General features: G+C 39.2%; 1 protein-coding gene across 4 annotated transcripts in view; it reads left to right on the top strand.

Moving 5' to 3' along the window:
• Positions 1 to 388: 388 nt before the first annotated feature.
• Positions 389 to 21,391, top strand: part of Chrm3 (cholinergic receptor muscarinic 3) — a 351,264-nt gene continuing 330,261 nt past the window's right edge. For 2 of the 4 annotated variants that reach the window (XM_021228183.2, XM_040755584.1), the window contains exon 1: positions 8,191 to 8,300. The gene's annotated coding sequence lies outside the window, so the exon portion shown is untranslated. Of the gene's footprint in view, positions 419 to 8,189; positions 8,301 to 21,391 lie in introns of those variants that run through there. The other 2 variants (XM_040755585.1, XM_021228184.2) reach the window with 2 other exon arrangements.

The raw sequence follows: 21,391 nt of genomic DNA, 5'->3' as shown, positions 1-21,391 counted from the left end.
ACTGATAAATTTGTTTCCCCAGAAACATTGTAGCAATTTTCTACTACAGCATTTCTTAATCATACTTAGCATTGAACTAAATTTATTTCTTAGTCATACTTTACACTGACTAAATAAACAGTATGTTCTCATGGCTATACTTCACACTGTGGGTAAAACAGAGGTATGCAAATGATAGCCCTTCCTGTGACTTTTTTGGTCAAATATCTATTACTGCTATTACCATGCAGTATTAAAAGACTCTTGTGAAAATGGTATTACTGATGCCTGTTGACTGATTTTGTAATTGTTTTTTATGTGTCTATTTAGATATGGCTGATAATGGCATCTACTTCATGTCTGAGTTGCTCAGAGGACTGTGGATTCAGTGAATCATATCCATTCCCATCATGAGACACACCATAAAGGCTCTCCACTTGTAGGTATTTTTATTCAACTTTATTCATTCAGCTTTATTCATTCAGCTTTATTTATTTATTATGTATTTATATGTTTTTAAAGTATAGTTTCATAATTAAAATTGTCCACAGTGCTGCTAATATGAAGTGTGATTGGGCTTAGTCTCTCAGTTTTAATCCATTGTAAGACGATGGCACACCCTAAAATATACCAATATTGAATATCAGTAGGGTGGATGATGGTTGAGCTTGATTGTCAACCTGACACTTTTGGGGAAATAAAAGTTCACTTGAGGAACTGCCTCCATCACATTGGTCTGTGGGCATATCTGTGTGTTATGTTCATGATTAATATGATGTCACAGGGTTCAGCCTACTGTGGGTGATACCATTCCTAGGCAGGAAGGCTTAGGCTGTATTAAAATGCTAGCAATCCAATAAACATCATTTCTCCATGGTCTCTGCTTCAGTTCCTGCTTCCAGGTTCCTGCTTTGACTTCTTGCCATGGATTTCCTATGATAATCTATGAGCCAGATAAACCCTTTCCTTTCTCAATTTGCTTTTAGCCAGTTTTTGCCATAGTAACAGAGCCACAAACTAGGACATTTGGCTCTCTGTTAACTGAATATAAAAAGTCATTGTAAAACTTCAATGTCTTCTGGTTCTTTAACACCATATAACTACAACTGAGATAAATCTGTATTTTAAATATGCTAAAACACTTATTCCAATGAGACATTCATGTGCTTCCACTTACCCACATCTGTTGATGACTGGTGGATTGTATCTATGGTGTTGTGAGAGGAAAATTGTACTCTGAGGACTGTAATTGGATTTTTGGCTTCATTTATCATCCAATTAGTCTGCTAGTCTCCAAGCTTTGGATTTTCTTGAAAAATGAGAGAATCATAAAATAATAATTTCTGCTTCACCTAAATTCCTAAATCTACTCTGAGGAGCCAAATGAAGAAATAAAAGTGGAATTTCGTTCTAGGTGTAAGATTCAAGTTCTAGTGATTGGAGATGCTGCTTAATAGAGTGCTTAACTAACATAAACAAGAAGGCCATGGGTATCATTCACAGTACTATCATTCCCAGTACTACCTAGACCAGGCATCATAGGACATGCCTATAATCCCAGTGCTATGTAGGTAGAATCAGAAGAATCGTAAATTCAAAGTCGCCCTAAGCTACATAGTGGGTTCAGGGCCGTCTGAAGCTACATGAGATCTCATAAAAACAGGTAAAGAAAGAAAGAAACAACAAAATAAGTTTTATCTGCCACTAATTTACAAATAGGGAGAGGGAAAGAGTTTTAACCACCATGTTTTAAAATATTGGTTAATACAGCTCCATGTTTTGTATATTCCCCACCTAAAAGAAAGATACATTATTAGAGGCACAATGAATTTCTGGCCTGTATTTATGTCATATATATGAGAAAATACATAAAAATATGAGGTAGTTTTTCAATGTCAAGAAAATGCCAGAGAAAAACACCCAAAAGAGCAAAGATTTAGTTTTTCAAAAATTTTTAGATGATTTATTTATATCATTTTCCTTCCCTTACCTCCCTCCAAACCCTACGTTGTACCCCCTTGCTCTTTTTCAAATTCATGGCCTCTTTTTCTTTAGTTGTTGTTATATACATGTGTTTTGTGTGTGTTCTAAACATGTAAATACCACTTGCTCAGTTTGTATAATGTTAATTGAATGTATATGTTTTCAGTGATGACCATTTGACTGAAAATCTCAGAGGTCATTTAGTCCCATTGCTGTGGTGAACAAGAAAGCATCTAGCCTCTCATATCCTTAGTGTCCATTTTTGTGTAACAAGCTGGTAATAAAAACACTGTAACTTATCACACTGTGGATTGCAGAAGTTATTATGAATGGGCACGTAGCTTACTAGTTCCCTTAGAGAGTGCTCATTGCTGTCCCTGGGATCACAATGGGGGCAGCAGTCCTTAAGGTCAGAAAGCTCCAAAGTCATGTATCCATTGACTGTAGAAGCTAGAATGGTCATTGAACCTTTTGACATCTCCATTTCTGAGAACTAAAATGGAGATAATTACAGTCTACTCAATGTTGCTTTTGTTAAGATGACTAAAGTCAGCCTCCGAGGAGGACTCGTAGCTGTAACCTTCACTGGCAACTTTAAAGATATAACCAAAAACTATAACATAGTATGATTTTCAAGTTCAAATCTGATCTCTTGACTTTGAAAGTGTTCTTGCTATACACTAAATTTAGATTTTTAAGAAACTGATTACATGATCTCTTTTCTTAGGTATGTAAATCTTAAATTTTATATTTTTATTCCTGTGGGGGCACATACACCATAGTGCCCCTGTAGTGAAGTCAGTTTTCTCCTTCTACCATGTGGGTCCCACATATCAAGATCAAGTCTTTAATCTTGGTGGGATGCAATTTTACATGCTGAGCCATTTCACCAGTCTTAAGTATTGAGGGGTTTTTTTTTAAAAAGAAAAGATAGCAAGTAATTCAAATCAAGTTACAAATTTCAATCTTATCTTGACTCTGTCATCCTGTATAGAAAGTAAAACTCACCCAGGTATGGTGGTACATGCCTGGAATTATAGCATTAGGCAGACTGAGGCAGGGGGACTTCCAGGCCAGCATAAATTGCATAGGGAGTATCAGGCTAGCCAGGACTATATACTAAAACTGTCCCTCAGAAGACTGACAGATAGGTCTGGTGGGATCACTCAGTGGGTAAAAGCACTTGTGGCCAAACCTGAAGAATTGAGTTCATCCCGCAAAACATACACAGTGAAAGTAGAAAACTACTCCCACAAGTTGTTCTCTGACCTCCATACACACATTGAAGAATATGGGCCTGCACACATAAAACACACACACACACACACACACACACACACACACACACACACACATGTGATTTACAGATAGACAGAAGAATAATAGAAGTATAACAAATAAAAACTTCATTAGCTTTTGAAAGCCTATCAGAGATTGTAAGCAGGAGATCCATGTTTTATCTGTCATTAAGTTTGGGCTGTTACCACTCTTCAAACTGTTTGCTTGTTTGTTTTTCAGGAAAGGAAACAGGGAAGAAAAAAGGTAGATTGTAGACCACATCACAAGAGGAAAGAGGGCTTTAACTTTCACTTTCCTAACCACGCACTCACCATTGGATACTAAACATGTCATGCTATGAACAAACAACCAATATTGTCCTTTGGGCTTGCATTGGACAAAATTCAGTAGTTCATAATGGGTGACATTTTCCAAATGAGTCATGATTTGTTCCCAAGGTGGGAAGTGCTGATAACGAGGGTGGAAACAGAGCCAAGTTCGTGAACCCACGCTTTGTGTCCATGTCTGTAGTTCAGCAGTTGCCAACCTGAAGGCTCTCACTCACACCAGAAAGCCAAGGCCTGTCCCCTGCACATGTTAATTATAAACCACCTGAAACAGTAACACAGTGTTTGTTTTAGCCACCCCTGGATCAACCCACATTCGCAGCCAGAGAGTTTCACATGTAAATTCCATCTGACTTTTGATTCAGGTCATGATGTTATCTATGGCTTCTGTGTGTGCTCTGTTTGTTTTTTTCCAGTAGGGTTTCTCATGAAGAGAACAATATTGGTTGTGGAGGCAGCTGCTAAGAATAATGGCTTTGGGGATACAGTTCAATGTACCATGAGCATAGTGTATGGCTACTGCTTCACTGTCCCTGAGTATAGAACCCTGTAAAGAGATGTAACTGGTCTACTTTCCCTACTTCCTGTCCCTTTCCACACTTATAGTCTCTTAGTGTTCACAGAATTCACATTTTACTGTCTCATTAGATATTAGACTATAATGAAAAGAGTAAGTAGGGTCATTAGTTTGGAGTAGCAGCCTTACTAGATAGAGTCTCACAGATTCCTGCTTATTTATTTATGTGTTATTAGCCATTCTATCTGTGATGTTTTCCCTAAAATTTCTTTGTCACTTCAGAAGTTTTCCTCTGTTGGAAGCTGATTAAATTGGATTTCAATCTAATACTTGTTTTAAAATAATGCATCTCTAAACACACACACACACACACACACACATCAATGAAATGTGCCATTCAATGTAGAGATGGACAGAGTTCAATGAAGACATGGGGTGTTCAGACTTTTAACCCTGATGTAAATTGGAGACAGAAACTAAATAAAATCTCTTATCAGTAGGATTTAAAGACTTGTGAAAGATGTAGCCATAATTAAGCATAGTGTTGTTATGGGAGAAGCTAGGGAAGATAAGAGATGAGTCTCTTTTTTTTTTTTTTTTGGTTTTACGAGACAGGGTTTCTCTGTTTTGGAGGCTGTCGGTCCAGCCTGGCCTCGAACTCACAGAGATCCGCCTGCCTCTGCCTCCTGAGTGCTGGGATTAAAGGCGTGTGCCACCAACGCCCGACGAGATGAGTCTCTTAATATGAGTACCTGCTAGGTGGCCGGGTGTGTCTCTCAGATTATAGAATACTTGCCTAGCATGTCTCACTCCTTGGGTTCAATGCCCAGCATGGCATATGAGCACCTGGAAGGTAGAAAAGAGAGGATCAGAAGTTCAAGATCATCTCAATTCCATAGCCAGTACTAAAATAGACTAAATGAACCTCCTGATAGTAGAACTGACTCACTGTGCATGCCTTGAACAGTATGTAGAGGCTGAAGTGTGGGTTATCAACAGTTTTTGCCTCTTTGCTGAGTTTCGTTTAAAAGCACCTTAACCTAGTGCCTGTCATGACTGCACATGGAGTACAACAATTCAACTCCTGTTCTTCCTTGCAAACACAGATTACAAGCTTTGTTATCATGGAAACTTCCTTAGTCTTCCTCTTAACCTCACTCTTCCCTCCTGTGTTTCCCTCTCTGTGATGTGTGCATGCCTTGATTGTATACCAGGCTCCAGTATTTTGCAGTGACTGGTATCTGTCCTGTTAGACTGTTGGTTTATTGAAGGCAGTCTCTGTCATAACCATTCTTGTTTTCCAGACTCTTTCAATGTGCACTTACTGATTAAATCTGTGACGCCAGTGAACACCCTGTGACTTTAGATTAAACAAGAAATAACTATGTTTGGTACAGATATTATCTTTAAATTAGTATTGTTGTCGATATAAATAATTATAACAAAAAATGAAAAAGTCACGTTCAACACACTCCACATTTATAGCCTGTCAACTAATTTTAGCAAGAGGCTATAAGTGTCTTGAAAATGTGTAAGTCAGCTGGGCTTGCCTGTTTATATTATAATCCTATCACTTGAGAAGCAGAGGCAAAATGATCAGAAGTTCAAGGACATCCTCAGCTACATAGCCAGTTCCAGGCCAACCTGGGGCACATGAGACCCCATCTTAAAAACTCACAAGAAGGGAAACTGACAGAAATGGCTCAGCAGCTAAGAGCACATGCTGCTCCCCCTGAGGACCCAAATTCGGTTCCAACATCCACATCTCAGGGACTTACAAGCACCTGTAACTCCAGCTGCAGAGAGTCACACACCCTCTTCTGGCCTCCATAGGTACCTGCACTCACATGCACATGGTAGGCACATACACATGATTAAAAATAAAACTGTTTTTTAAAGAAGCATCAAAGGAAAGTGCATGCATGTGCACCATGTGTGTACAGTACCCACATGGATGATAAGTGGGTCTCAATACCCTGGACAGGAATTACAAATGGTTGTGAGCCATCATGTGGGTGCTGAGAACTGAATCCAGGTTCTCTTCAAGAGCTATATGTACTCTTAATTATTTAGTCACCTCTATAGCTCCCCATAAAACATTTTAAACTATACATATGAAAGCAATCATTTGTGTGTATAAAAATTCATATGCTAGAGAGAAAACATGAATATGCTTATATAAATACTTAAATTACATATTTCATATGCCCAAGAAAGAATGATATTAATCTGATTTTGTAAGTGTAGGCAATGTATATGTTAGGGACTTTTAAACAACCATCTACGCTTGTGATATTTATTTTAAAATACAGTGAGAAATAACAGAACTTAAGCAAAAAGGACCCCACATCAATGAATAAGAAACTAAATAACAAAAAGAATAGGAATTAAAATTGTTCAATGCATATTATCAAATTGTACCATTCTACTTATTCCATTAACATGATGCTTTTCCTTTGCGTGTGTATGGGAGGGACATGTATGTATCATGGTTAAGGTCAGAGGACATTTCTGAATCCATTTGCTCCAGAAGGCTTCTGGAGTTTGAACTCAGGTCCTCAGACTTGTGCAGTAATGCTTTTACATTGCAAGCCATCTCACCTGCCCTAAAAGGAGGCTTTCCAACTTAGCAAGCCTCCTGGCATCTTACTGTATACCAGTCACACATAGTGAGGCCAGTCTGAGTTGATTAGTTCAAATTATTAAGAAGAAAATTTTATCTCAAGCAGCTGAGCCATCATACATGGCTGTAGATAGGTAAGTGGAAGCACTGAGCTAACAAAGACATTTTAAGAGAGGTAATTGAGATGACAGTGTGCACCAGCATTCAGTGTATGAGCTATTTTAGATTTATGTGCATCTAGTTCAAAGAGGTAATCTTTAAATGAATTATAGATAAAGAATAATCATCTAGTTATGTAAGCAGAAATATAACAGAGTTATGTAGGCATTAGCATACTGCTAAAGCTTTGCATGTTCAAGTAGTTTGAAAGGTTTAGCAAGAATGATTCAATAATAAAACGAACTGTTTTTATTTTTCCCAGTGGTGATACTTGGCAAGGCTCTAGATTGTTTCCCAATAGTATTTTAAGTCTCTATTTAATGTGTTTGACACTTAAGATGTCGTGTTGACTGTTTTTTACATATTTTTTAGTAAAGGACCTACATTTGTGTATTGAAATTAAATAGCAATGTCCATCATCTACTGAGTATCAGACTATGCAGTGGGGTGTCTTAAATATTCAGTCATTTGCTATCAGAAAGAGAAGATGAAAACTGTGTGAAATATGCTGCATAGGTAGTCAGCAAAAAGGAAGAACAAAGTAATAGAGCAGAATTTGCATAGGTGTCCACTTGTGTGTGTCTGTGCTTGTGTGTGTCTGTATTTCATGTGTGTGCATGTCCATGCTTATGTGTACTTGTGTATGTGCATGTGTGCATAAGGTGTGTGTATTGTTTGTGTGCATATGTTAGTCTTTGTGTATGTGGAAGAGGAAATATTAAATAGCTCTAATCCTTTACAACTAGTAATATACAAAGATGTTTTTCTTTTTAATTTACTTGTATGTGTGCATGATAGGGGCACAGATGTCATAGCACATGTGGAGATCAGAGAACAAATTTATGGAGTTGGTTCTCTACTTTCAAGTTTAGTTGGGTTCTGAAAATTAAATTTAGATCATTGGGTTTTACAGCAAGCACTTTTACCTGCTGAGTTATCTCAGATGGTCCCTTTGGGTTTATTTGTCTTGTTTGCTGTATTGGGTATCACCCATGCTTGGATAGTGCTCCACGATGGATACACAAACACACACACACACACATCAATAAAGTTGATTTGAAACAACTGCATATCCCTTTTATAAATGAAAGAATTCATGCATGTAAATATCATCCAATGTCACTTCACATTACAAAACTTGATACTGTTACCCACTAATCCTCAGGTACTAATCATACCCAAATGAGTGTTTCAGCATGGTGCCCATGTCATGTTTTTCAAAGGGTACGTATATTTCAATGATTGCTCATTCATCCTAATATTTGGAACTGTTGCAGAATCTAAAGTAGAAATCCTCAGGACTGTTGTGATCAGATTGTACTGAAGAGAACTATTATGGTGATTGTTGGTGGACAGAAAACCTCCATCAAGGAAACACTGCCACCTTCACAACAAAGGAAAACAAACAAATTGGGTAACTGTTTTTGTTGTCTATTCAAAATTCAGTTCCTCTCTGTGCTGATGCATTGATTTAATATGACATACTGAGTTTGTATTAACTAGTCAGAAAACAGTAGGCTAGGTAAGTGGTCCATTAATCTGCACACATTCCTGAATCCAAAGTGTAATTTGGATTGTGTGCTCAAAGCCTTGTGACAAAACAACAGTTCAAACATTGGGAAAAGAAGTTATCAGACACATGCTCTAACAAGCCAGTTTTCTAATAGTAGTGTTGATCAATCATTTGTAGTGATCTTGATACAATCTAATGATCTCTTTAGTAAGCTCAGCAAGTCAAGTGTCATAGTTACTCACTAGACTGCAATAACACTGATTAGCCCTTTTATCCTGGGGAATGGTAAGCATACATATGCATGTGCTCTAAAACAGTGTCTCCCTAAGGCTGGGCAGACGACTCAGTGGCTAAGAGCCCTTGCTATGCAAGTATAAGAACCTGAGTTTGCATCCCAGCACCCATTAAAAGCTAGTATGACTCCACATGTGCCTGTAACTCCAATGATATTGTGGGCAAAAATAAGGTGGCTGGGACTTGATGACTTCAAGCCTTGCTCAGGTTTAATGAGAGACCCTGTCTCAAGGGAATATGGTGGAGACTGATATAGCAGGATGCCTGATGTCCTCTGCATAAACACAGGCTCCTGTTCCTATACATACATCTGAACATATACCACACACACGTGCTGTAGTCATACATGTGTGCACACACATGCACAAAAAAAACTTAAAATATGTTTTATTCTTATCTCTCCATGAAACACAGATTCATGCCTAGAAGCTTAGCTACTTTTTAAGTTCTCTGAATATATGATTTCGTCAGCTTTTCCAAATCAGGATTATTCACATTTCATGCTATTGATAAAAAAGTCTCAATACACAATTAAGCCAGTCACAAAAGATTTCCTAAACATTAATAGTATCATTTCATTTAGCATTTAAAAAAATTCAGATTTCTAGAATAGACAAATGAAACTGTTAAGTGGCTTTTTGACTATGAGGTAATGTAGTGTGAAGATGGAGACACACAAACTCAATGTTAATTCTGCCTTTTCCTTCTGTACTTTATGGAGGAAGCAAATTTTAAATGATTTCTCCCAGAACCGTGATTAACAAAAGACATCTGGACTCCTTGCCCAGAGAACCAAGCCATGCATAATATAACACTCTGAGGAGACCAAAGCTCCATTTCAGGACCTTATACTGCTAGCGCTGAGCCTATCAGCACATACTAGCCAGTCTCCTTTGGGATTTCAGGATATGCCTACAGCTTCCACATAGAAAATTTAAACGTTGTAAGGTACATAAATTAAAATGTTAATGGGCCTGAAGGAATGGCACAGGACTTCAGAATGTGTGATGCTCTTCCAGAAGACCTGAATTCAATTCCCAAAACCCACAATGGGTGGCTTACTACTGTCTGTAACTCCAGTTCTCAGATATTTAACACCTTCCTCTGGTCTCCACAGGCAGCCCATACATGTATACACACACACACACACACACACACACACACACACACACACACACACACTAAATAACCAGAGCAAATAAATAAATAATATGTTGGGCATTTATGGTAAGGAAAAATTGCAAATAAAGCATTCAAAGTTGTTGGTTTACTCCATGTGTGGTGCTCTCACTTTCCTGGAGATGGTGCACAGTGTAGGTTAGAAAAGGAAAATGAAAATTCATGAGACTGAGTGGGATTGAATGACTCTATATATTCCTCTCATCAGAAGATTAATCACAAGGTTAGGGTGTACTAATAAGTGTTTTTATTAATTTTAGAAAGTAGATCCGTTTTAATCCCATTCCTTCTTCACACATGGGCCAAGGAAGAAGCCTTCTTAAGCAGAAGAGGCCATCTTTGTTTTGTGCTCACACTTATTCTCTTCTCACCTGCTGATTTGATAAAGCCAACTGCTTCTTGGTGGGTATGATTGTCCCCCTAAAACTCCCATAGTGTAGGAGGTGTAGACAGGGTGTCACTGAGGAACAAGATGATTAGCCAACTAGCTGAATCAGTGAGAAGTGAGCTCCATGTTCAAGTATGAAGTCTTAATTAAATATATAAGGTGTATTCAATAGGCTTCCCAAAGGATTTTCCAACTATCTTTTAAAAACTCATGTTAATAACTGTGATTAATAATGGCTCCAGAATTTCTCTTAAATTTTACACATAAAACTCAGGCTTCTTAACTGTTTCATTTTTAAATCAGAAATATTTTTGTTGGTACCAACAATGCACATTCTAATCGCTACATCAGAATTAACTTTGAAATTTGGAGTTTTTAGAGTTTTTGACTGTTTTTAGAGTTTTCAAGAAAGGATAGAGTTAATTTCAAAGAAGTACAAATGGTTTTGCCTCAAAAACAGAATTCACTGTTGATTGTGAGAAGATGACCAACCTTTCTTGATTAATTCAATTGTTAACACAACATTAGAGAATTAGGAGAACCTACACCCCATTGAGATGACTTTTCCTAAAAGGATTTCTATAAGGGCAAGGGTGATAGCACAGTAGGTAAAGTCATGAAACGAACGTGTTAATCCCCAGTGTCCACATAGGAAACTAGATGTGGTGACACACTTGCCTGTAGCCTATAATGCCAGACCTGTAGGTTCTGAGACAGGAGGACTGCTGAGGGTTTCTGGCAGCCGGTAGCTCCATGTTCAGTTAGAGACCCTGTCAGTGAATAATTCAGAGAGTGATGGAGGAAGTCACACAAAGTCCTTCTCTGGTTCTGCCAGTTCACTAGAAGATAAACATCTGTAAACAGGTGTCTCAGCAGAATTTTACAGCACACACACAACTGTGTTTGCAACTTTAGTGAAATGGAGGTGGAAGCAATGTACTAGGGGCTCTTGGTGGCAACTGACTATGTAGAAAGCAAAGGATACATCAGACAAGAGGCTATTTGTAGGAAGCTAATTTAAAGCAGAAACAAATAACTGAAAAAATGAGGAAATTTTGATTTAAACAAAAAAGAAAGAAAAGGTGATGCAGGATCCCATCAAACCAGAACATTAGAGTAATTTGCTATTCTGGGAGTCCAGCAGCTGGCTGAACTAAAGCATTCCTCTTCAGTTTGAGCATGGTAATAAAGGTAGGAAATAGTTCAAATGCCATGCTAAGCGTCCTAAAGCCAAACTCTGCAAAGGTGTGGTGTGTGTGTGTGTGTGTGTGTGTGTGTGTGTGTGTGTGTGTGTGTAAGAGAGACAGAGAGAGAGCAAGAAAGAGAGAGAATGTGTGCTTTTATGAGTTCAGTTCTTAGCGATATTTAATATTTCTCACTTTACTCACTTAGAAGTTATATTAGGATGAAGAATTACAAATTGAATACAAATTGAATAAGGATGCCAGGAAGTGAATCTCTGCCTGTGTTATTCATAGCAGATAAAGGAAATTGAAATCAAAGTTTAAAATTAACTTTGCTAAATAATGACTATTTTAGTTAAACATTGAAAAAAATAATCCAGAAATCTAGCATAAAGTAGGATACATACCACACTTTATAATACTGCATATGATAGTCTTAAATAAGAAAAGAGTAGAATTGTGTGGAGTAGGAGTTGGAAATCTACAAAATATGTAAGATGTGTAATGGACAATATTATACAACGTGAAAATATATACATAAATAATCGTATGATGCTAAAAGATTTAAAAGTGATCAAAGAAAGATTTATAGTTAATTCTTTAAAAGATATTTGTGTTAATTTTTTGAGGATGTCTTGTGATGTACTTTGATCATTTGCTCCAGTTAATCCTCTCCCTAACTCCTCCAGATTCACCCTGACCTCCCTCACTACTGTCCTCACTTTGTGTCTTCTTTATAATTTTTAAAACATACCCCAAAATGTATGGCTTCTGGTAGATAAGCACTCTCTAGCTACAATGGGTGGCCCCACACCCAGGAGTATGCTGAGTTGCTGATTATTTACACTTAATTCTTCGTTCCACTCAATATGTCACCTACATATTTAATACAGTTTTCCAGTCTCAAGTTTATTAACAATCCTATGTGTCTTAACCACTGCAATTTATCATATTTTTCTAGACAGAAAAATGCACTTTGCACTAAAGCCTTTAGCTTTATTTTGCTCCAGGGTTATTAAGGAGACATAACTACACACACAACATACATGTGCACATGTGCACAAGTGTGTACATACACACAGACATCCAGGCATGCAAACTCACACAAGCACATTCCCACAAAGTTTGTTAAATGGTGTGTTTCCATTCACAAAAGCATCTCCTTAATTAATTAATATAATTTGAATTTCAAGTAAAATAGTGTGTATTTTACTTTCTATTGTAACTGACAAAAGGTTCCACAAAATTGGTGTCTTCAAATGGTGGAAATGTATTCTCTTTGTGGTTCCGAAGGACAGAATTTCACAATCATACTGTCAACAGTAATGCTCTGGAAACTATAGGAGGAAAGCACCTACCTGTCTCTTCCAGCTCCTGGGGCTGCCAGCTTTCTTGGACCTGTGGATGTATCATTTTAATCTATAACTTCCATAGTCACCTCCTTTCTCCTCTGTGGGGGTCATAGATTCCCTCATAGGAGAACATGTGTTTCAGCCTTATATCTACACTAGGTAAGTGGATAGTCTTCACATCTGAATACCCTTGGTGTAAGCCCCTTCACACATGCTCTTTATCCAAATAAGGCAACATTTCCTGGTGCCAAGGAATGTGTACACTGGAGATGTGCAAATCATTGGAGCAATTGCTCATCTCAGTCTGCACTATAATCTACAGTATCTTCTTCTCAAACAATTTTAAGTCTAATGCATTTTGTAGAATATGTTGGAATGTAAGTGTTAACTAGGGGTAAATAAAACCACTCAAAGCCATCTAAGCTATGGTAGAACCAGACAAAAGTAATTTGGGGTTAAAAAATACAATCAAGATTACTTTTCAGACAAATTCTTCATTTAATATCAGTTTCTGAGGTTGTATGAGGTAATGTTGTTTTGAGCTAATCAAAAATAGTTGAAGTTTAGAAAAAAAATTTTGGTAAAATCCAATTTGAGAGGAGAGGAGGCTGGGAGTCCAGGGAAGCAGCTGTTCCTCAGGCAGCATCAGATAAACAGGCCGCTTTCCCGGCCTGTGGTCCAGTGCCTGCAGATCACCTGGGAACTGCACAGAGCTCCCAATCCCGGCGGGAGCCAAGCACCCCGGACTCCAGATCTTCTCTCCCACCAACGAGACCAGGAATCGAGAGGAGGCTGGAAGTCCAGGGAAGCAGCTGTTCCTCAGGCAGCATCAGGTAAACAGGCCGGCTTCCTGGCCTGTGTTCCAGTGCCTGCAGATCGCCTGGGAACTGCACAGAGCTCCCAATCCCGGCGGGAGCCAAGCACCCCAGACTCCAGATCTTCTCTCCCACCAACGAGACCAGGAAACCAAAGGAGCCAGAGAGACCAGGGGAGTAGCTGTTCCGGATAAGGTACAACAGGACCCAGCATAGGGTCCAGGGGACCAGGTAGGAGGCTAAGCGCCCCAGATTCCTGTTCTTCTTCTCCACCCACGGGACCAGCATTTGGACAAGGAATAGAAGAGCCACCAGATTACTGGACTTGCTAGCACCCACCAAAAGGGAACTCTGGTCCCCAGACCAGTAAGGGGCTCTTTCTGCACCCACTAGAAGAAGAGATGGGAAAGAGACAATATAAAAACACAGTCAGCAACAGAAAAACAAATATGACACCGCCAGATTCTAGAGACTCCACACCAGCAAGACCCCAACATTCCAATGCGAACGAAGCAGAAGAGAACGACCTTAAAAGCACTTTCATGAAAATGATAGAGGCCCTAAAAGAGGATATTGGAAAATCCCTCAAAGAAATGGAAAAAAAAACAAACCAAAAAATGCAAGAATTGGATGAAAAAACAAACCAAAAAATGCAAGAATTGGAAGAAAAAACAAACCAAAAAAGGCAGGAAATGGAAGAAGAAATGAAGCAAAAAATGCAAGAAATGGAAGAAAAAACGAACCAAAAAATGCAAGAATTGGAAGAAGAAACATACCAAAAAAGGCAGGAAATGGAAGAAGAAACAAAGCAAAAAATGCAAGAAATGGTAGAAAAAACAAAGCAAAAAATGAAAAAATGGAAGAAGAAACAAACCAAAAAAGGCAGGAAATGGAAGAAAAATCCAATTTGATGGAAATGTATCTTTTAAGAGTTCTTAACATTTTGCTTAAATGTTCCTATGGCATATGTTGAAAGTAGAGTGGAATCTTTACTCCTGAATGCTTTACAAGTCCTCTGTGATATTTTCTGTGCATTAATATAGCTGACTATCCAGCTAGTGGTGATGCATGCCTTTAATCCCAGCACTCAAAGGCAGAGGCAGGTAGATCTCTGTGAGTTCAAGGTCAGCCTGGTCTACACAGTAAGTTCCAGGACAGGTAAGGGTGTTACACAGAGAAACCCTGTCTTAAAAAGCTAAAAAATGGTTAGCTGACTATCTGGTAAAATTATTAACAAGGACAGATAGCAGCCTTGATCTGGTTTTGCTTTGGAGTACTTCAGACTGACTCTATGATGCATGCATGATAAACCACCATATAACCAAAATACTGTTTTCATCCCAAACATCCTCCAAGAGTCCTTAGTAGAGTGGATCAATATATATATGAGTACCTGGATATTATGTGACTGAATCTGTTACTTTGTCAGTGAGTTTATGTGCATAACCATTGGTCAGTAAAACACCATTGACAATGAATAGACAGCACTAGCAGTTTATCATAATATTAGGACTCTTATAGGAAACTTAGTTCCTCATTTGGCAACAACTATACATGCTAATGGAAAGAGATGCTGTAGCTACTAAATCACATTACATCTTTTGTATGGAGCTACTACTCTTAACTTACATACTTCATTTTGATTCCTTTTTATTCAAGCTCTTAGGTACATGCACATTTTGCTTTCAAGGGTCACTCATGTCCAGTTATCTATTACTGTAAATCTCTGTCCCACAAAGAGGTGTGCTAACACCCTATGAGACATGAAGTTTTGCAATTAATAGAACCATGAAGAGTATTTTGAAGAGGGTTCTTGAACTTTATCTTCATGAGAAGTATTTGCAGTTTGACACTAAGTTTTAATTCTTCCAGCACCTTCTGATTCACAGTTTTCTAGAACTTGAGAACCAGTGGCATAGTAATGGCCCCAATGTGATGCCTGGCAAAGTATATTTTTTTTCTAGTTACAAATGGGCTCCCTTCATTGGCTACAACTACACATGATGTGTCTAGTGCCACAAATAAACTCATAAGTTTAACGATAAACTTAGCAAATGAAATGGCAAATGAAATGGCAAATGAAATGATAAGCTCATAAAACCTCCACAGAATTTAGCAAGTCAGCATAGAAGTAAATTGACTGGATTGGGGTATTGATCCTAATCTTAGAAAACCATTATTGTTTTTAAATGTTTATCCTGATTCATCAGAGATGTCACTATTTCAAGAATATGAAATTATTAACCCATTGCTAAAATTGTATGATTGTCCTTAAAAATAACATACATGAACTATTTTACCTTTCTCTAGCTTCATTGAAACTGACTAGATGCCTCTCAGCACTTGCTTTCTCATTTAAAAAGCATCCTTAGGAACTAGAAGGATGGCTCAGTGGTTAACAGCACTTGCTGCTCTGTAAGACAATCTGGGTTCAGTTCCCAGAACTAACATAGTTTATAACTGGCCTGAACTCTATTTCCAAGGATCTGATGCACCTACACCTACAAACACACATCTATCTCTCTCTCTCTCTCTCTCTCTCTCTCTCTCTCTCTCTCTCTCTCTCTCTCTCTCTCTCACACACACACACACACACACACACACACACACACTCTTCCATTGCTGGCATTTAAGGATAAACCTGAATTTATGATAATGAAACCTGCTGGGTTTCACTGATTCTACCTTTCTCTGCACCTGCTAGCAGACTCTTTCTTGATAGGTCTCCTGGAGGTGTGGTGATGTTCCCATCAGGGCTCTGTCTCTGCACCCACTCTCTCTGCTCTCTGTTACCCTCCATCTGAGATGGTCTCCTCTGATTGACCTCTAGGCACCCCTTCAGCCTGGTATAAGCCTGTAGCCATTTCGCAGGAACCAGAGGAAACTGAGAAAATACGAACTGTGAGTGTCTCTAATGCTGGTGTGCTACAAGGCAAGTTCTCATCTATGACCCTGTACCTCAGCCTGGTGGGGAGAGCCAGTTTGCAGCATCTTAGATAGAAAAGTAGGGCAGAAACTTGTCTTGTTGTGGGTGCCATTGCCTTTTCTCAGCCTATTCTTTCATCTCGTGAACAATGCAGATAGAAATATTTTAATGCACTCCTCTTTCCCTTGGTTTCCTGTCTTCCATTCTTTTTTCTTGGCCTCCTTTTCTCTTGTCGCTCATTCCACAAGAATCATAAAAAGGCACATTTCCCTAGATCTTATACGTCTCTGGGTGCAACCCTGATAATTAATCCCTGAGGAAAGTTCGAGGCAAGGTCTCTCCTTGGCAGAAAACACTGAGCAATGAGTGCCCTGCCTTACTTAATAAAGTAAGACAGACAAATGCCATGTTGTTGCCAAGACAAACTCACTGGATCTGAACATCTCCTAATCTAAAGACAGTCAGGGTTTTTCCCTCTGTTTCTTGCCATTAGGTAGGAAAGGAAAGTTTGCATTGGAAAATAATTAATGTTGGAAAAGTAGAATACATTGAATTAATATATATAATTATGCCCCCAATATTGAAGTACATTATGTGTGTACATTTACATACAAATATAATAGTCCCACCACCAATTAACTGTGTAATACTAAACATTCTGCTTATCTAACTCTCTCTAAAATGTGGGTTAAAATGTATGCACCAGGCTGGGGTCACAGCTAAGTGGTATATACTTGCCTAGAAGGTGTGAAGTTCAGTTTCTAGCACATACTCACTGACAAAAGTACATACTTCAAATAGATGCTTTTAAAACCCTAAGCACATTTGATGAGATTACAGTGGCAGACTACAGCCTCAAAATCACTGAAAACTTGGATAGTCTGATGACACTTTTCTGACACTGCCTGACTTGTTTCACAAATTAGCCCCTGCTAATTCATCATAGAGTGACAATTCCAATGGCAGCTAAGGAAAACTGTTTCCTGTTTCATGACTGCAAATGGGGGAAAAACAGCAAGATTTATTTTCAGTGCTAGAGAGATGGCTCAGGAGTTAAGAGCACTTGCAGAGGATCTGAGTTCAGTTCCTAGCATCCAAACCATGCAGTTTACATCCACCTGTAACTGCAGTTCCTGGGGATCTAATAACCTCTTCTGGTCTCTGCAGGTACCAACATATAAACACACACACACACACACACACACACACACACACACACACACGAAAATAATGGTTCAAATTGGCTACTCATTACCTTCTAAAGGAAACCAAAGACAGTATTCATATTTTTTGTTTTTAAAAAATACAAGAGCCGGGCTTTGGTGGCGCACGCCTTTAATGCCAGCACTTGGGAGGCAGAGGCAGGCGGATCTCTGTGAGTTTGAGGCCAGCCTGGTCTACAGAGCGAGTTCCAGGACAGCCTCCAAAGCCACAGAGAAACCCTGTCTCGAAAAACCAAAAAAAAAAAAAAATACAAGAAGCCGGGCGGTGGTGGTGCATGCCTTTAATCCCAGCACTCGGGAGGCAGAGGTGGGCAGATCTCTGAGAGTTTGAGGCCAGGCTGGACCGACAGCCTCCAAAACAATACAGAGAAACCCTGTCTCTCAAAACCAAAAAAAAAAAAATACAAGAAATAGGCTGAAGATGTAGCTACTAAAAAGCTCATATCATAGACATAAGAACCTGACTTTGATTCCTCAGAAACCTCATTTAAAAATTAAGATTTTTAAAAAAGAAAAGCAGAATCAGGATTTGTCATCACAATACCAGGTAAGTGGAGACAGACACAGATACCTGGAACCCAAGGGTCAGCCAGCCTAGTCTACTTGGGGAGTTTCAGACCAGTGAGAGACCTTGTCTCAGAAAAACAAAACATGAAAAGTTAGACTGTAGCTGAAGAACAACACTGGGAGTTGATCTCTGACCTCTGTACACTCTTACACACCTACCTACAAAGGGAAACATTCACATCTACATATACACACTCAAAGGAAAACAGCATATCAAGGTCAAGGTGATGATTCTAGAAGGACAAAGTCAGGCCCCCCTGTTCTCCCTGGAGGGTACAGCAGAGCTGTGACAGATTTGGAAAATCTGTCTTTTGTGTTTTGTATGTGTTACCAACAATGGCACAGTGTTTTGTGAACTGAACTCCAATCTATTCTGGTACTCTTGGCTCTGTTGTGTTTGCTTGCAGCTGAGCATATGGTTGATGTTTCAAATAATTGACAGTTGAAGGTGCTTTTCAAATAAAACTGATCGAGTGGTACATGGTGTTCCCTGAATTCACAGAGTTTGCCTGAGCATGTGAGGTAGGTTAACATTTAAACTGCTGAGCGAGGGGAGTGAATTAAAGGTCACTAGAGTGAGTAGGAAACATTATTAGAAGGTTTGGGCCTCTAGCTTTGAGGTTGAGTAGAAATGTGCCCATTCTATTCTCTGACCTAGAAAATCAAGTAAACAGAAAGACTGTGAAGGGCTTAGACTGTAATAATGAAGAATTCTGGTCAGTCTAAGGATATAAGGAAAAAGCAGGCACTGGTTTAAATGGAGAGTTTTACATGAAAGTCTGTAGACGGACTTATTACCAGAGCCTTTGGAGTCAGAGCCTGGGTCTAATCTCAGGCACCCTCCCTCTGTAGGCCAATTAAAGGAACAGTAATAGTAAAAATCAAAACAAAAGTTTTCTTCAGTGTGGTCACAATGAGAAGAGAGGGAGGGGCCAGTGACCTACTAACCCTGATGTGTCTTCCATGGCTGGACATGAAGTTTAGATTTAGAGGCAAGAGATATATATAACTAAGCAATCCTGGCCAAGATATGGCCCTGCCCATCATGGACTCATGCTTGCTTCAGCTCCATTCTCTCATGCAAGGTGGTTGGCAAGTTACCAGAACTGAGTGAAATCTCTTCCTAGGCGATAAGCTCCTTCCTAAGCTAGTATCAGCCTTCAGCCTCTTCTTTCTCTCAGTGTCAGATTCCTAAAGAAATTCCAATTTCTTGAGAACCATTGTTTTAATGGTCAGTCTGCTGACCATGAAAAAGTACAGGTGTCTCTTTAGGATATTTTTAGTCTTGTCAGGTTGGTGTAAGGGGTAACCCACCAGAGATGACCACTCAGATACAGTTTGTGGTCAATTGAAAGTCTTTATTCTAATTGGCTGGGACCACGAACAAGTATTTAGGGACCTAGGTGTGGCCATGTGTGGCCAGAATATGGCATGTCCTGGCATCTCACTCAGCAGGTTTAGGGATGGAACTTCACAAATTCAAGCAGTTTAATAGTAGCTAAGATAAGCAGTTAACTATAAAGGGTTCTGTAGAAACAGACTAAGTAAGATAAGTTAGCTAGGACATCCTGAACTTGGGTTTCTGGAATAGAGCTGGATAACTTTCCAAGGGATTCTACATGAAGGAGAATCAGTTCTAGTTAAATCTGAAATGGCCTCAGCAAGAATACAAGATAGATGAATCTTTGCATTGCCTTGTCTGATCACATTGGCTACAGACTTAGGATCACTATGTACAGTCTCCTTCCCCAGTAAGCACCAGATAACAAAAGCTTACTAGACTAGGTAGTCTGGGTGTAGGAGAACCTTCTCTTGGTAAAATAAAACTACCCGGAGAACAAATCTGAAATAAGGACAGTACGGGAATAACAGGTGAAAAGATAGACAGGGCCTGAAATCTCCTCGCCATTAAGCACCAAACCCCATACCTGAACTACACCTTCTCATGAGCTCTGAGGACCTTGCAAGTAAATAACAGCAGACAAACAAACATAGCTGCCATGTGAGCAAAGTATCTGAAGTAGTGTCCCAGAGAGTTGGTGCAGGAAGATGGTTAAAAAACAGAACTGCAAACACTTTCTCAGAAATGAAGAGCAGAGGTCTCTACATTGAAAAGGTCCACTGAGCTTAAGGGATGGCTCAGTGTGTAAAGAGAAAAACTGAATTCCCATTCCCAGCATTTATGTAAAAAGAGACAGGTGGATCCTGAGGACTCATTGTCCAGCTGATTTAGAGAAACCATTGAACTCTACGTTCATTGAGAGAAATGTTGTGTCAAAATGTTAGGTAGGGAAACAATTGAAGACTTGAAGGCATCCCAACATCACTCTCCAAATGTGCACAGGTGATTTACAAACCACACACACATACACACACACATACACATGCATTGAATTTTAGAGCACCCTGAAACCAAGGCTGTTGGGGTGGAGCAGTGTTCAATACACACCCTCCCTTAGAAACTACCTGTCTGTTTTAGGAAACTGGTGGCTGTATCAGGACAGAGTTGCCCTCAGCTGTTCCTAGTTCTAGTGACTTCTCTAGAGCCCCTTCAAAAGGGTACCTGTCAAACTCTGCTCTGAACTTCTCTTGTTCTGGCTACAGATTCTGTACCCTGCCCTTTGCTGCTTTTTCTTGCCAGTGGCAGTGCAGTCAGGCCATCAGAAATGTCCCTAGATGTCTAGCTTCAGATGGAAGCCACCACAGCTCCACTGCTATTCTCTCTTACAAGTGACCTTTACACTTATTTGTAAATGTAGGTAGGCAAGTGGTAGACAACTGACTCCATTTTGTTCTTTCCTCTCTGTCCTTGTCAATGTGCTGATATAGGACTGGCATCGTTAGCTTCTACCAATGAGTTATGAAATTGTCATGTCCCAGATGCTGTGTTAAGTAATTTACATACATCTAAATAGCCTAAGCAACCATCCAATTGTAAAGTTACAGCACTCCTCGTTTTAACTCAGATGTGACCTAAAGCTATGTTTTTAACTATCTTCACACCAAGATCATGTGTAAGCTATAAGCCAGAACTCACACATGTGCATGGGGAATCTAGGCACTG

The sequence above is a fragment of the Mesocricetus auratus genome, unplaced genomic scaffold, assembly GCF_017639785.1.
Source record: "Mesocricetus auratus isolate SY011 unplaced genomic scaffold, BCM_Maur_2.0 Super-Scaffold_100013, whole genome shotgun sequence".
Lineage (NCBI taxonomy): Eukaryota > Metazoa > Chordata > Mammalia > Rodentia > Cricetidae > Mesocricetus > Mesocricetus auratus.
The sequence above is the reverse complement of the archived record's forward strand: the minus strand, read 5'-3'. Positions and strand labels throughout refer to the sequence as shown.